The sequence below is a fragment of the Quercus robur genome, chromosome 4, assembly GCF_932294415.1.
Source record: "Quercus robur chromosome 4, dhQueRobu3.1, whole genome shotgun sequence".
Taxonomy (NCBI): domain Eukaryota; kingdom Viridiplantae; phylum Streptophyta; class Magnoliopsida; order Fagales; family Fagaceae; genus Quercus; species Quercus robur.
In genome coordinates this window covers 19,827,548-19,832,142 of record NC_065537.1, presented here as the reverse complement: position 1 = coordinate 19,832,142, position 4,595 = coordinate 19,827,548, and the positions used below count along the sequence as shown (strand labels likewise).

The window sequence follows — 4,595 nt, the reverse complement described above, 5'->3', positions numbered from 1 at the left end:
AAAACCAAAATTGGAAGAAATATAATTCAATATTCATTTGAAAACGATTGAAATACCCTTAAGACTAAAAGAAGGCCAACCTATCCTACAATAAACTCAAAAAATGGCTGAGACACCAAAATACCCCCGACATATAGCTCATTGTGGAGATTTCTAATTGTTCTTTTAACACATGACATATAATCTTTTTTATTATCTAATTTTGGGAAGCTATTCAATTTATGAATAATATCTAATTTATTTCATTAATTAACCTATATATTTCATATGCATTATCCTATTTATTCTTGTTTATTATAAAAAATTATACTAATTGTTTAAACTTTAAACCTTATAAACTTCAAACCACATGCCACTACATATATTCTAAAATTTAAATTAACAAAAAAAAGTTTCTTATAACACGCAATTTCTTATAAACATTTAAACCTTAGCGCCACATGTCCATCGATTCCCCTTTCCCTCAAAATTTTGTTCACTTTTCCCTCTTAACACTCCTTACTCCCAACTCCCTCGGAACACAATTCCCCTTTCCCTCTAATTTTTTCACTTTTCCCTCTAACACTCCCAACTCACGCCAACTGACAACACGCAACTGCGCGGCAAGACACTAAAAAAAACAAAAGAGAAAAGCGCCTAAAGATCAAGACAATTGAAAAAAAGAATACCTAACTTTCTAAGTGAGACAAAGAAGAAGAAGAAGAGCAAGAGAACTGGCTTGATTGCTCTGACCAGTACCTCTCTCCCGAGGAAGACTTCTCCGATCTCGATCTCCTCCAGTTCTTTCGCCTCCAAGGCTCAGACAAGCACGGCAACCGCATTTTCCGTGTTGTGGGAAAGTACTTTTCCGGTAAACAAACATGACTAAGACCTCTCTCGCTTGTTGCTTCACTTCGTTTTGTGTTTTTGTTATCTGGTTTTGTTTAATTTGTGTATCCTTTTTTTTTTTTTTTTTAATATATGATGATTGATATTGATTCTTATTGTTTTTAAGCAATTTGAGCTAGTTTGGCATTTGGGTTTTTGTTGGTTTTGAAAAAATAAAGTTCCTCCTTTTTTGTGGTGTTGTAATTTGATTCGAATTTAAGTGATGTTGTGAGTAACTTTTAGGTTATTTTGGCATCTGGGTTTGTTTTGATTTCATGTTTTATATGGAAGATAGTTTATTTTTGCTTAAGTTCTGTAAATCAGGTAAGGGGTTTGTTTGGTTTTATCTGAATTATTAGTTAGTGATTTTTACCGTATTCAATGAATTTTTTGTGTCACTGCTTATTTTTCTTGTCATTCTCATTTTACTGGTACTTACGTTTAAATGCATGTTACATCTTGAATAATCAGTATTCTTTGAATGTTTGGGCTTATAGTCATATTAATATGATATTTTCATAATTTGTTCCCATTGTCTTACAATACTCTGAATGCAAGTTTCCTGTTTATTTTTTGTTTCTAATTATATTAGCTGCAACCTCCTCAACTTCTTCTTTGTGTATGTTACATTAAAGTTATAGAAACCATACTTATGGATTTTGGTTATTAATTTTTACTGTCCCCCTATGTCTACTAATTTATTTCTCCATAGCTTTTGTTTTTATACCTTAGCAATCATTTATTAGCTAAAATGATTTTATTGATGAATAAAAACAGCGTGGGGGCAGTGTTGTAGATGTTTGTTGTGGTTCACATCGGACCATTCAAAACAAGGCTTTTGTTCATAAAATCAATTGTATGCCGTGAGTGATGTAAGAGAGTATCTCCTGTTTCTATAAGAAGTTTAAAAACTTAAAATTTTCTTGTTTGGGTAGTTTTATCTCCTAATGTTGTTGGATAACCTTTTTCTAAATGACATATTTTAATTATTTGATGCCCTTATGAGATGCCTCTTTCTTTTATGGAGCAGCTGTGGTTGTGAGTGGAGAGAGGCTGGGCAGTGGCAGCAGAGCAATAGCAGAAGCAGGAATTGGAACCCCACAGGTCGGTTAATGTGTGAACAATTCAATTGCATATATACAAATTTGGGCTTTGTTTCTTCTTTTCTTTAATGCCAATTCCTGTTGTAATTGGCGTCTTGGTGGGGTAATTATCTACTTTTTCCTTTTTAGTTAAGATGTTATAATGATAGATAAGGTTATTGGTTTTGAGATCCAATCTCTATCTCTCTCTCTTCTTAGTTATTTGTTTTCTGGTTAACTTTTGTTCTCTAGAATTATTGGTTTTCAACTGGAATTGGTATTTTCTTAAAGCATCAATTGTAAATTTTTATTGTTAGTTAAGAGTAAAGCTAGTTTTTTTTTTTTTACTAACGAAAGTTGGTAGCATCTGGTCCTTTGTCTATGCACTGGTTCTTTTATTGTTTGAATGTAATAGTCAATACATTCTTTTTCTTTTTAGTACCATCTATAACTCAGTTTATTTTTTCCTTTATCTCCTACCTAAATAATTTGAAAAAATGATTATAAAAGAAATCTTTTGTTTGCTGCTGTATTGGTGGTGCAGAGAGAAATAGACAATTTGGCATGGTTGATCTGTGTTGTTGCTTAAGGCCTAACAAACTGAAAATCTTTGGTTTCTAATATTAAAATACTAGACTCTTTTTGAAAATTTTAAAATATAATTTCTGTGTGTTCTGTCACACTATTTTACTAGCACAATGCAGACATATAATATCACCTAGCAGGAAAAAAAAGACATATTCATCATTTTGTCTTTTGGATGCTTATATGGTTTACTTAATTATTGTAGGCTGTACTTTGCCAAACTTGGGCTTGGATCCCCTCCAAAAGACTATTATGTGCAAGTTGACACAAGAAGTGACATTCTATGGGTGAATTGTGTTGACTGCAAGAGCTGTCCAAAGAAAAGCGGTCTTGGTGTATGTGCTTCTAACTTTTCATTTAAATTGAATTTCTCTGTCTCTTTGCTAAAAGATGGTTCCTTAATTAGGTACTTTTTATGAGCTCTCCTTAAAATTGCATGTTAGATACCAACGTATTACCATGTGACTTACACACACACACACACACACACACAATCTGATTGTATTATAGTCTGAGATTATTTCAATGACTTGATCCATTCAAAGTTTGTAGTCAAAACTATTTGCAATTGCATGCTCCATCAATGTAGTGTGATGTATGATACAAAATAAAAATAACATTATTAACATTATCAATTACTATAAAATTTGTTTGTTTCCTTAAACGGCTATATCTTTTATCCTAAAAATACAATTTTAATAGCATTTGGATAAGATGGCACTTCCACTCTACATAACTATGGGGCGGTGGGTGAACTCATGAATTTAATCACTTTATGTTGGAAGTTTTCTCAGTACTAGAAATGTTAATTTTTTAGTCCATAGTTGCTCATCAACATTGATAGAGAGAGTTGTAATTAGTACTGATTTTGCCCTTGCTTTTCTTTGTCATCAGGGTATTACCTTTTGTTGCAGTTGGGGAGTAGTTTTGGTTTGCAATATAGTTCTTAACCTGTGTGGTTATATTCTATGTTTGCAATTTGGGAGGGATAGCAATGAGCCAAGCAATAATAGCCTAGAAGGTGCTCTACTGATCTGTTTTCTTCTTTTCTTACCCCACCCCACAATCTGAATTTGTAACTCCTACCCTTTTTTGAGTATTTTACCAAATGACTTTCTTCTATTGCTCCCTTTATACGTGCTTGTTGCTGTCGTTGACACCATTATTAATTTGAGATATCAAAATGATTGTTTATCACTGAGAGAATGTATTATTTGTCATGACCTGGCTCCAACGTCTTACTGTAAAGTATTCTTTGAGGAATGTGACAATCTCAGATCAATTATTTGTGTTTTTATTTAAGTTTTACTTTATACATGGCATGCAAGCCATACTAGTACGAGGGATATAAGGTTCATTGTAGAATGATGAATTTACAGTCAAGTACCCCTTTAAGAATCCATCTTAATTTGGGATCATTGTTTTTTCCTCATTAAGACCAACTTCAAACTTGTACTATGTTCCAATCTTCACACTTGTATTTTTTTTTTTTTTAAATGTAAAAGGTTTGGTGTTGCTTCTTACAAGATGGCTAAAGCATAGACATTGATTTTCTTTAAATTGCCATATTGGAGCTCACTTCTGTTACGTCACAATTTGGATGTGATGCATGTTGAAAAAAATATATTTGACAGTGTGATTGGGACAATTATGAATATTAAAGATAAGACATGGAAGGAACTAATTTATTATTTTGTGTTCATTCCTGTCCAGGGCACAACATAAATCAAAATATATTTGTAGGACAAATCTGATGTTGGACATCTATCTAATAAGCATTTTCCACAAAATGGGAAGGAAACACAAGTTGTTTGTTTGTAATTGCTAAAAATTTCTTCATGCTTCTGTGTTAAAAGGACTATTTAATGTAATTCTTCTTTGTTTCTAATAAAGCATTTCTATCCTTTTTAGCTCAAATAAATAAATAGACTTGACTTATTTGATAATGTTTATATTGTGATTGGCTTATATTTCAACTGGACAAGCTCGTTTTCCTTGATGGGAAGAAAATTTTATTCACTTTTGAGAAGAGAGTACAAAAGGCTGCTATTTTTGAATTTC

General features: G+C 32.2%; 1 long non-coding RNA gene across 1 annotated transcript; it reads left to right on the top strand.

Moving 5' to 3' along the window:
• Nucleotides 1–463: 463 nt before the first annotated feature.
• LOC126720806 (uncharacterized) lies at nt 464–3,797 on the top strand. The gene is made up of 4 exons (XR_007653692.1): nt 464–850; nt 1,898–1,971; nt 2,740–2,869; nt 3,429–3,797. It is a non-coding gene; the product is annotated as an uncharacterized LOC126720806 (long non-coding RNA).
• The last annotated feature ends 798 nt before the right edge of the window (nt 3,798–4,595 follow it).